Raw genomic sequence first — 13,094 nt, 5'->3', positions numbered from 1 at the left:
AGCATGAAGGACAAATTTTTCATGGACTTTGCATTAGTGTGATGTATAGTTCTCTTTGCCCCCTCCCCCACAATAAATTAACTTCATCCAGGATAAATGTAAATACAAGAGCAAGCAGTAACATTACTTGATAATTTAATTCTTCTTCACTATGTCCTTGAAACTTCTCAAAAATATTGTAATATTTTAGAGTGACTTAATGCATAAGATAACAAAGTACTGAGAGATCCCAATAGTTTCACAAAATTAGACAGGCATTGATTTTAAACTGGGAGGTTTTTTTCTTCTTTACTAACATCTTTCTTTGTATACTAAAGGAAATTTGATGGAATACTCTGGTCTCTGGTCTTTAAAATTATAATGCCAATTGAGATGTTTATTATTAAATAGTTGACATTATTACATGTTGTATATTTTAAGATTACAGAGTTATTACATTCTGCCAATAAAATTAAGAATGCATGTAGTGATTTATTTTCAGTTAAGCATGAACTGAAATGGTTTTGGCTTCTTGATCCTCTGAGAATATGCTACCTAAAGGCCTTCATCTGTGGAAATGTCTCAAATAAATATGTGTGAACATGACAGGGGTTTTTATTTTTCTGAATGAATGTGTAATGCTGAATAATTCTTACTTGCATCATTTATGTCTTATCCTATAGTCTTCCTCTCAGAGATAAAGCTCCTTCAATTTTTAGAGGTCTGAATACAAAGTAGGTCTGCCCCATGTGATACAATATTCATACGAAGTCATGTCTTTCAGTATGTCTAGAGACTTCAGAGACAAGAATCCTGGACTTTTTGCTGTTGCCACTGAGACATCCTTCTCATAATGGTAGAAAATACTGGAGCCTTCATCATTCAGCTGGAGGAATTAACTCACAGGGATGAGCCCTGCTGCTTTGTGCCTTTTCTCCATCTTGCCCTATGCTCTCTGCATATATGATCACCTGCTGGCCTAAATTAATCAAAGTAGTTGTAACAACTACATTTTAACAGACCCTCGGTGATGCTGACTTCATCCTCCTTCTGTCAAAGGTATGGGATCTGCCATCTCTGCTCTATTGATAGGGAGATGTCATATCTTTTTTCTACAGCTAATCAAGTACGAAACCCAGCAGTTTCACCACTATCCCTTTTGGAGAGTTGAGTTTAAATTCAGACACCAAGTAAACTGCCAGACTAAAACCAGAAAGTCTTTAAGCTTTGTTAGTATTGGGAAATTGCAGGGCATGATGACCATGCAGTCAAATTCACAGCTTGGATGTTACTGGATTGAAGTCTGTGTACTCATTAGGTGGCATCGCTGTGACTTTTGATTCTTATGATTTATAATACGGCACAGGGAGTTAAAATATATATGAGAAAAGAAGAGGAAAGCTGAAAAACTTGGTTAGTACAGACACAATACTTTTCAGAGACCACTAATATTGAATTGATTGTTAATAACTAGTAGAGGAAAAGTCTCTAGTACCTTTACTTCCCTGTTGGGTATAATAACATTTCTATTTGGTTTTGTTTTTTGTCAATACCATTGTTACTGTAATTGTCATGAGCAAATAAAAGAGTATTTAAAGCGTAGTTACCCCAAATTCTCCTTGCAGGAACACAGTGCTGCATGAATGGAATATATATTCTTAATTCAAGGTTGGTAATCATCCTTGGAAATATCACTGCATGTTAGACTAGGTCTAACCTGATATAAACAGATGTAGTTCCACAGATAGATTTTATATTTCATAATGCTCTTGTCCATAGTCTCCATAGTTTCATATTACTCAGAAATATATGTTGCCTTCTTCTAGGAAAAGTGTCTGAGCTGTAACTATAAACACGTGATATGCAGATGTGAAAGACCTGGTGAAAACCAAAGCTCATTAACCAATATTTGGGGGAACAATGTTTAATGTTGGCTGAAAACTAAGGACTCCTGATGATAAATGCAGGAACTCTGTTTTCTCCTGTAATAAGTGACTGTTATTCAGCCTTAGGCATAACATTAAGAAGCTCCCAACCTTTCATCAGATTTTTTTTCTCATTGTATTGATTTTAGTGGTCCTAGACCAAAAATTAGTTTTACCCAACACACCCAACAAGTTTACTAAGTTTCACTAAGAAAGTTTGAAGATAGAAAAAGAGCATGAATATACACTGTATGTATTTTTCTACTCTTCTTATCTACACTTTCTCTATGCAGAAAAGTAATGTATACTCCAGTGGGATCTGAGGACTATCTGCCACATGGATGATTTGTAATAGTCATAATGATAGTTTTAGCTCAGTTTTCAGTATATTTTCTGATTTTTCCAAGATGGAATTTTAACCAGATTTTTAAAATTTAAGTTTGTGGGCAGATTTTGAACGAATTATATCTAGCTGTTAGCAGCACTAGTGAGAGAACAATCAAAATGTTTTCTGTCACATGTCTGGGACTGTGGGAGTAACCTTCGTATGACACTTAGGAAAAGCATCTTGGACTCTTTTGTTCTCCTATCATACATGTATATGTTACTACTTCAATTCTTTGAAAGTTGGGGTCCTTGGTACATTTAATATCTTTGCAAATTAAACCTGCTTCAGTAAAAAAAAAGCATTACCTGTTAGATACTGAGGTATAAATTCTGTTTCATACAGGCAGTTTTTAAAAAATGTACCCTGCCTTGAATTAAAAAAAAATGCTCAAGAATTGACCTGATAGAGGAGTATCCTTGACAGTGAGAAAGAACACTATAAAGTAGTAGGTAATGCTAAGGTTCTGGTGAGACATAAAAGAACTCCGATAGTCAGACATATCGGGATATGATTTATTGTAGTCATAGTTTATCATCCAGTGTCCATGAGTATATTAGAGCTATCAAAAACAGAAATCTGAATTCATCTTCTTTTCTTCTATGGTGCTTGGATAATGTTCTGTAGCAAAGCGTATTGAAGAGAGAGAGAACACTACAATACATGTGTTGCATAGCTTAAATTATTACAAAGTGCAAGAACAATTTTTGACTGTCTTTCTTCATTGTTTCTAGATATTACTTTATATGAAACTTTCAATTCAGTGATGACAATTATATGTCAATGTCCAAGACAAGAATACAAGTACGAGTCTGACAGTGAAGATTTTTCTTATAAAATTATATCTGACTATTTTCTTAAAATATTAAGGGTTAGTGACAATATGCTGATTTTGAAGATAAATCAGTTTATACTATGTAAGAACTTCTGTTCCATTTGGCTATTAAAGCTGTATTTCCTATTACATCAACTGTAAGATAAATAGTGACTATGTGACAGGCTTAAGTATACCATAAAGCCTGAAAAAGAAACAAATATCTAGGACCTCCAAAATATATGTGCTAGAATACTAGATAGATCTAAACAGCTCAGCAACAGGTTTCCATATCAATAACTTAGTCTTCAGATTTTAATAGCTTCAGTGATCTAGGGAAATAGACTATATCCAAAAAATACAAGTTTATAGCTCAGTGGATGGAGATTCGAGCTTCCATTATAAATAAATGGCATTGCATTAAATTGCCCTAGCCTCTTACTGCACAGCACCATCTGACACTAGTAAAATATTACTGCATTACCTTGCCCTTTGTACCAACAGCAGAAGCACATACTGCCAGCAACAACTAATTTGCCCCAGGGAACACTGGGTTCTTTCTAAACTGCTGTATACATGAATAGAGGTGGGCTGATCATTTGCTTTCCCCATTAATTTCCAATGCAAGAAATATTAGCTTTTCTGGAAGAAGGATGGTAATTCAAATGACTGAAAGGTCACCTCATCGAACCATTTTTTCTATTTTGATCTAATCTTTCCCGTATATTACATAATAGGTGCTGATTTATAATATGCAGCTTGTACTGAGCATATCATGTTTTATTTTATTTTTTGAATAAAATATGAAAAAGTAGAACTAAGGAGTTTATTTTTTTAAATTAAGATATCTTAACCATTGACAGAAAGACATATGGTCCCTAATTTAGTAAATATTTTGCAGAAGATTTTGACATAAAATAGAGATTTTCAGTGATGGATTGAAGATGGGTAGACATACTCATTACTTTACACAGGTATTCAGCGCCTTGGACTTTCAGCATTATAAAGTTCCAATTGGCACATTTGGTAAAACCATAAAGGATGAACTTAAAGTACTCACAAGCACATGCTGATCAATGTTCTAACATCAGTGTGTGTTTGAAGTATAATTGACATAGAAAGAAACACCATTCCTATTATTGTCTTGCAATAAATATTATTTGACTTGTTTGGTTTACTTAGTTGCCAAGTTAAAAACCTGCGTATGATGAGGAAAAACACTGTTCTGCAGCCCTTCAATCTCTTACAACTTCAAAATACACTACATAATTATTGCAAAATTGTGCTGTTATGTCCAAAAGTCTTGGTGACTTCACAGGCAATGTGCTTTCAAAACCAATGCCTAGAAAAAATTTCCTCTGTGAGTTGCTCTGTCCTACTGGAGTGGATTTGCTATAAACTCAGAATATGTTACAAATTGTCTGCCATTGGGATTGGGACACTTTGTGTGTTTTACAGTGTTATATCTGAACTATAAGAGAAGTTAGGCAAGCACTAGATGACTACATGACCAGTTTGATAAAGTTTTTACATACATAGGCTAGGAGCTCAGGGAGTTTTGCAGTTCAAAATTTAATTAGTTAATGCAATTTCTAACCACAGGATGTTATGATTTTCATATTTTAGACATTTGAAATTTGAGGAAATTTTTGTATTTGTGCTCCATCATTTTTTTCCCCATGGCATCTGTTCCTGGTCACTGCCAGGCAGAAGACTTTGGGTAAACATACTCTTCTTCAGCATTGAGGGAGTATTTAAATTACCTTTAATCCATTTAAGAAAACTATTGGATTACTTTTATAACCTTTTAAATATGCTCATTTTTACTGCTCAAAGATTTCACAGTTTGTTTAAACTGTGAAATAGTAGGCTGCAAGACTGAAAACATTAATTTTTGCCCTGTTCTCACACTTGCTGTCACTTCTTCCTTCAGAAACTGCGCTGTTGTTGGACAGCCCTACACTAGGAATACATTGTAAAACACTAGTGTGTGATACAAGAAAAGTAGTCTCTTAATATGGATAAAACTCTAGCAGAAAACCTGCACTTTGCCTTGTAATTGTTAATTGTACCACTTCAAATAAAAAAAGCTCTCTTTGTGAAGTGCAATTTGGTGATATGACTTTATCTTTGATAAAAGTTTTTGTCATGCACAGACTACCCCTTATCCTTCTTTAGATCAGCATTGCTGTTATGGTTGTGAAAAATAAAACACTCTAATTCTAAATTCTTAGCATAACTGATTCAATATTCAGAATGATATAAAAAGCGTGGATGATTTGGCTGATGTTTTCTCAGTAAGTTTTTTGCTCAGTCATTTAATGATGCTGTACATACTGCATGGTTTGAACACAGTAACTACCAGAAAACAAGGATGTTCATATGACAAAAACGGTCATGCATACCCTTACTACAGTCATAGCAATAAAATCAATGTAACACCAACTTAACAGTGCTGAACTGAAGCCGCATATCTTGGTGACCTCTAAAAATATGCATACAGCATTAGGGGACTGGGTGTGATTTACACACTATTCAGTCAGGTTTTGCAACCTTTACTGATCTCAGTTTAGTTACAGCTGTAGAAAGAAACCCCGATATCTCTGCTAGGTAGTCTACTACCTTTCTGCTCTGAACTGCAGGGCAGGCAAATCTCTTGGTGTCTGGAAAGGCCACTTCCAGTTCCTAGTGTTTGTTGTTCAAGGAAGACTTTTATTCTCTTTGTTGCAATTAACTTGGTTTCCTCCTTTATGAGAGTCTCTCTGTTGGTGCTCTAAGTCTTAGAGAAAATTCCTCATAAACATGATCAAAACTATTTTATTCATAACTATAGTTCATCTGATGAGCTTTCTTGATCATAACTGCCCTTGTTTAGAAACAAACAAAGCTATATTCCCAGAATCACTTCTCTCCTTCTCGTCAGAAGTAATCATATCTATCAGCCTTTTTACTTAGTCACTGAGAAAACTCACCCCTTGCTGTCAGGAACTGTAAATTGAATTGCTATACAGAATATAAAATATAAAGCTTCAGATAAAAAAACCTGGCTGCAATTATAATCACACACACAAGAGAAAAAAAAACAAAAAGGGAGGCTTTTAAAACTGAGTGCCAGAAAAGTAAACAAAACAAAAACCAAACTAAAGATAATCCAGTTAAGAATAAAACACTCCATATGTCTTCTAACTCATAAGGTTCATTAGACACATTATGAAATATGTTAATGTGGAAGTGTCGTGTGTTTAAATATTGGTTGATATCCTCATATTGTTTGTAACTTTTATCAGTTTATCTTTCAATTACAAGAAATTAGGGTGAAATGGGGAAATAAAGGCTTGGTGAAGCATAAAGAGGTCTTAAGTTCTAATTCTCTACCTGCTACCTACCTGCGAAAGTAATTTTTTTTTGTGCTTTGTATCAAGTAGGAATTGTACATGTATTTTGTGGATTAATTATGTGAAAATTCTGAGGTATACTTTCTGAACATATAGAGTGCTATGTAAAAAATAAGACTCAGATCCACACAAGTGTTTAAGCACTTACAATTTTGTCAACACAAAATTAAGTGCCTAGTTCACATTTTGAAATTCTGAAATTTTGTGCTTGTTTGAAACTTTTGTATTTCCATTAATCAAGCAGTTATTGTGTGTAGAATGAGTTAGGGAACAAACTCACATGGTGGCAAGAATTTTTCAAATGCTGTAGTTTATTATAACTATACTTTCAATTTTGTACATTTTCCATCTCAAGGCCTTATGTACCTTTCTGTTAACATAAGTAAAAATTGATAAGAAAATGGCAGGCTTTATTCCCAAAGTTACATTGCTCTTTTGGCGTACATGTTTAATTGTAATTATTACTCTAGGGAGCACTAAGTTTGCAAAGGTTTTGGTTTGGTGTTTTTTTTTTTTTTTGGTTGCTTTTTGTTGTTGTTGTTTTGGTTGTGATTTTTTTTATCAAAAAAAGAATGCAATTCATCCATTTTTAGTATATAGAAGTAATTATTTGTGAAAAGGACTGAGGCCCATCATGAGTGCTATGAATAGAAGAGATTGCTTTGTAACTGCATAGAAGGAAAGAATAAGGCATAGTGAGAGAATGGTTTGATAAATTTATAAGCAGAAGGTTAATTTCTTCAGCCGTTTGCAGACTGTTCAGATTGCAACAAGACCTTGAGTGTTGTTACTCCATCACTATGTAGAGGTTTTGTTCAGCTTCCAGATGGGCAGGCCTTTATGCCCATTGTCCAGTCACACGTGTGAACTGTTGCTATATGAACCAAATATGTATGTAATATATTGCTATGACTGAGAGAACAAGCCATTAAGTGAAAATGAATTCCCAGACTTTTTCACAGATAAACAAACAGCATGCTGGAGACATTAATGACGTATTTGATACCTCTAACACAGAAAATAACCTCAAATAATGGCATCATCTCAATTTAGAAGGTAAAATAAAGAAGTTTGTGTGGATACAATATTGCTGCTAGCAAGAACTTTCTTGCTTCTTTCTAACCCGTGGGATACTTTTCTCTCTCACGGAAGATAATAGCAGAACTTCTATAAACGATGAACACTTGCAACCTTGTACAACTACGTTTATGGTACAGTAGAAAAATATTTTGACAATGGATGTTTAGGATTTTAGCCAATCCACCCAGGGGGTGACTGATCCTTTGTCCAATTAGACTATGAAGAAAAAAGTCTAGAAAAGAGTTTGTAAAATAATTAAATAAATCAATCTTGCTGCACAATTCCTGCTGTTGGATCTTCTCTCCTCCCTACGGCTGCAGGATACAGTAATAAGTTATTTGTTATTCAACAATAGTTTATATCTTGAAAAGATTAGTCTGACTCTCACAAGTCATAGGAAACAAATACACAATAAAAAGGCGAGAAATGGAAGAATAGATATTAAAAGGAATCATACAGATAAAAAACATTGTTGGACTACTGGTTCTTCATTAGTCCAGTCAATTAAATTTTAGCAAATAATGAGTGGCTATTGAATTACATGTTGGCAACTTACTTGAAGGTATGATTATAAGAATAAGACCTGTTATGATTATTGAAAAAACATCTTCTGTGAAATAAACTAACTAAATAAACTTATGCATTGATTCCAAACCTACAGACCTGGATTGTTTCTTAAACATACATGTTTAAATTACAATCTTTTAACAATCTTGACAGTAAGGTTGAGGATTATACCCAACAAAAATGTAATGAGTATATGTTTAATGCTTTTAATGTCTATGTTGCTGTTTTTAATAGAAACTATTAATAAAATCTATATAACTGCTATTTGACTTAGTTTGGGTCTAGTTCAACACAGAGGGAACAGAAGAAAGAGGTGCTTTCCTCACCAACTTTCCAAAGATTCTGGGGTTTTTCTTGTTGTCAAACTTTTGTAATTGTTAAGTGGAAAAGAATCAGTTAAAAGGCTTTGGCTTAAGACACCACAAAACCACCAGGGAAATTCATGGATACTAGAGAAGCCTCTTGATCCATATAATACAGTCAATAAGGCTGAGACTCCCAAGGGGAGTCTTAAGGTCCTTGTTTTTAGCTTTGTGCCTGTGATGCCTTTTGGACTAGTACTGTGTGTTTCAGAAGCTTCTGAAATCATGAGGGACTTGGCATCACAGAAGAGGATCCTTCATAAAAAATTAGTGGAGGCTCATTTGATTCTAGGCTATAAAGCTGATAATATCTGAGGATTTCTGATCTCAGATATATTTTTAATAGGGACTGAAGAAGAACTGCTTGCAAAGCTCTCTTACTGTAACTGTTCTGTGGGGTTTTTTAAAAATCAAAAAAAGGATGAAATGAATAATTATTTTAGAAATCTGAAACTTGAGACTTATAACAAACCGGGTTTTTTTTAATAAAGCTAAGGCACCATAAGTGTGTATCTTCTTAAAGGATGTCACAGTTTCAAATTTTTACATAAATATGTTTTAATTCAGAACCATTCTAATTTTTTTGCTTGCTCAAACTTGCTGCTTTGCAGTGTTGTGCACGTTTGTAATTTAATGTTGGTAAATCTTTTCAGATGCTAACTTTGTCATTTAAACACAGATATGCATTTCAGTTTGAAAATGTAATGATCACAAAACCCAGAAGGATCTAATTTAGATGAAACAGCAGTGTAGAAATCAGGCACAATTATTTGCATAATCAAATATAATTCATTATTTTTGTGTGTGTTTGTTTACCCACTGAAAAGTTCTGACAACATAGCAACCATGTACAGATACCTGATTTCAGTGCAGCAGTCTACTCATGGATCTACCATTTTCAACTCTACTGGCAGAGCTTCTGTAGAGTGTAACCGAAATGTTGTTGCAGGTTCAAAGTCATGCGGTCAGGGAACAAAACCAAGGCAGTTAAGACTCATGATTACAGTCTGTGAAGGAGGTTTCTCTTTCAGAGGTGTTTTAAAACTTACACTTCTGACCAAAGGCAGTTCATGATGTATCACAAAATATATCTAGGATGACTCAAACATGTCCATGTGCAGAGAAGTGGTTAATAATTTCAGAAGTGCTTGGTACAGGATGTTCTCAGAGTGCTTCCAGGTCACAGATTTGCTGTGGAGTCTGCAGTTTCTTTTCAGTTTCTGTCTGTCCTAGTACTAGAAAGGGGGCCTCTGGTTCCAGACCTGTATTTTTTACTCCAAGACAGCCTGTCACCATAGTAGTTAAATGAAACTTGAAAGGTATGTAAAATGCAGACCTTGAAGTCCACACCCCCAGCAATCTCCATTTTCAAAGTAATTTCTCCGAATCAAGGGTCTTCCCCATATCATAGGATGGCTACAGCATTTGTCCTGAAGAACACTCAGCTGGGGAGCGTTTTGCAAGTGTTACAGCTAATTTCTTTTGTTTAATCTGTATTTCAATTGTCGGTGTTTCTTTACACAAAAACTATCCATTTGGAATGTATTTTTTAGGCTCCTTTTGATTTGTTTCAGTGCACCAACAAGGACATCTGTACAAAATACCCTTTTATTATGGTTTATGCTTACTACCCTACAATGTCTGTAAAGAGAAGAGTTGGTTTTGTTTCTTTTAAATAAAATTTTGATTTTTTTTTTTCAGTAAATAGAGCCAAATTTTTTGGAAGACAATTTCTTCTTCCAAAGAAGAAGTGTTTTCTGTATTATCTATAAGTGCCTTAATTAGTGCAAAGCAGTCTGTTCATAAAGAAGCTTTCTCTCTTACCAAGGACATAGATAAACACTTAAAATTTTAATGTAGCGTAAAAACATCTTTATATTTGTACTAATGTCTGCTAAGGATAATGTTCCTGTATGAAATTAGCATTATGAAATTAAAAATTATATGCAATTGTTCAACATTTTCTTACGTCCTCTTAACGGTTAGAACACTAAATCTGTATTTGACAAGTAGGTAGGACACAGTAATTAAACTTTTCTTTAGTAAAAGAAAACAGGAGATTATTAAAGATTAAACTAATACCTTTAAGTAAAAACAATTATCAAAGAAATGTAAGTAGGAGAGGTCTTTTGTTTTAATCCAGGCTGGCTTGGTCTCTGTTCTCCCTTTCTTAATAGGGTAATTTACATTTTTCCAGGTGTTGAGAGAACATAATACTTAAATGTAGATTACTAATAAGAAAAGGCAGTCACAACAGATCAGTTTGTGTAGGCGGTGATATGCAGGAAGTAATTTTGTTGAGGCCCAGTGGTTGAATAACAGAATACTTACAGTTTAAGAATTTGGTTTCTGTGAAAGATTTTGATCCATCATGAAACCTAAACTTGCTACAGCAGTTTTACTCATCATACTGGGGAGAAACAAGGTGCAGAAGGGAGGCTGGAGCACATTCCCTAATTAATTAACATTAGTCAATTTACATGGAAATAATGGAATTACTTTACAAACACTTAATGCAACAATCTCAAACTTCCCTGCTGAGACCACTTTGAAATGTTTGGCACTGCTTATTTTTTCACAGAACATCCTAATGAAATAACTTGACAGATAATCCTGCTTCAAACTATGTATCACGATGGGGCAACCTGCTCTTGCTTGATACTTCAGGGTAGTTACCAGGTTAAATTTACCTGTGGATTAAAGGTGGATTTATTTACAATTTCAAATGACTGCACTTTGAATTTTGGAAATCTCTGAACACAGGAGTCTGCAATGCCTTATGCAAAACAGCAAATACAAGCCTGGCTGTCACAGCATTAAGCTTCTGAAAGCTTGACTTATCAGTAGATAATTTTAGAGGAAGCACAGGGAAAGTGTCCTAGATAGCAAACGTGAGTGACCAATTATAAGTAAAGTGCAGACTGAGAGCTCTGTAAATGCAAGTAAATTACACAGATAGGAGTTCTAACTTTGTTACCTTCCCAGCTACCATCTCTTTAATATTATTCTAAATTATATTATTTTCAATAGGATAATTTAAACACAAAGCATTAAATCTGTTTCACTGGATTATTACTATGTGCCCAGATATTAATATAAGTTTCTAATCCATTGGTTGTTTTATGGATATTTTCCTCTCTTAGCCTAGCCTTTGATATCAGTAGGCTGACAATCTTTGTCCACAATGAATTACATTGTTCAGAGGTGTTGATCATTCTAGAAAAGTGTAAAAGGGATTTTGCTGGCTTATTGATGCTGGTTTCCCTATTAAACTCTTTTTGAATTAATGAGTTGGTACAGCTCTCTTGACAAAAGATTTCAGATGTATAGACTAGCTATTAACCAGATATGCCTGGCTTCTGATTCTTTATTTGTATTTCATATAATATACAATTTCATAAGGCATTTGGGGAATATACTGGAATAATTAATAAATCCAAAGAAGCAGTGATCTGAAAATATATTGCATAGGTAGAAAAATGACAACATGTATCAAGCTAAATATTTGATTTATTTGATTTATTCCTTTGGCTGAAGTCCGCATATTAACAGTTTTCGGGTTTTGAAAGTGGTGCTGCTGACTTACAATTCCTAATGAGCATATCCAACTGTCAGCAAGTTTTATCATTCTATATTGCATATATAAAGTTGTGTGCCTGATTTGAACTTTAGAAAGTTTAAGTTCAAATTTTTTGAGTAATTAAACCAAAACAAAACAATTATTCCTTGTGGCCATTGAATCACTGCCATTTTTTTCTGTACTGCAGTCAGGATTGCTTCTCCTGCCTTGCTGGTTGCTTTTTGCTTTTAATATTCTTAGATATAATCAGACAGAACTGTATGCCTTACGATCATAACCCTGTCTTGTGACAGTTTGCCTTAATCATGTGTTGTGTAGGGTGTCAGCCCTTACAGTCCCCAGAGAGGGGAGGCAGCAGGGACACCTGAACCCGATTGACCAAAGGGGTATTCCACACCCTAAGGAGTCATGCTTAGAAGAATGGGGAACCCTTGGAGTCAAGTCATTTTTCTACCCAATTCACAGTTGTGTGTGATGAAGCCCTGCTTTCCTGGAGATGGCTGAACATCTGCCTGCCCATGGGAAATGGTGAGTGAATTCCTTGTTTTGCTTTGCTTGGGCATACAGCTTTTACTTTCCCTGCTAAAATGTCTTTATCTCAACCCATGACTTTTCTCATTTTACCCTTCTAATTCTCTTCCCCATCGCTCTATGGGAGAGTGAATAAGCAGCTGGGTGGTATTTAGCTGCCAAATGGATTAAACCATGGCACCAAGCTAAATATTTTTACCTCATGAATAGTGTAAGTTTATTGCTTTTTATAATCCAAATGAACTCCTTTCACTCCAAATTTCTCCTTATGTCACAACCCATAACTGGTGAAGACTTCATCTGATAAACTCCTGCTATTGATATGACTGCTAAGCAAACTTCAGGCTGTTTTGTGAAACAACAACTTCGACTACAATAGATGTTGACTGCTGTTTTCTCAGGCAAAAAGTTGAAATGTATAGACTTTAATGCAGTCTGTTAGTTACACAAGATACTGCTATGGATAAATTTTTCTG

The 13,094-nt window shown here is 34.6% G+C and overlaps 1 long non-coding RNA gene across 1 annotated transcript in view; it reads left to right on the top strand.

Annotated features, from left to right (window-relative positions):
* The first annotated feature begins 12,414 nt into the window (after positions 1–12,414).
* The window catches only part of LOC116442118, a 28,121-nt gene continuing 27,441 nt past the window's right edge, over positions 12,415–13,094 (top strand). The window contains exon 1 of the long non-coding RNA XR_004239408.1: positions 12,415–12,615. This is a non-coding gene — a long non-coding RNA (uncharacterized LOC116442118). The remainder of the gene's footprint in view (positions 12,616–13,094) is intronic.

Source organism: Corvus moneduloides, chromosome 3 (assembly GCF_009650955.1).
Source record: "Corvus moneduloides isolate bCorMon1 chromosome 3, bCorMon1.pri, whole genome shotgun sequence".
In the NCBI taxonomy this organism is placed as follows: domain Eukaryota; kingdom Metazoa; phylum Chordata; class Aves; order Passeriformes; family Corvidae; genus Corvus; species Corvus moneduloides.
This window is presented reverse-complemented; position numbering and strand designations above follow the sequence as displayed.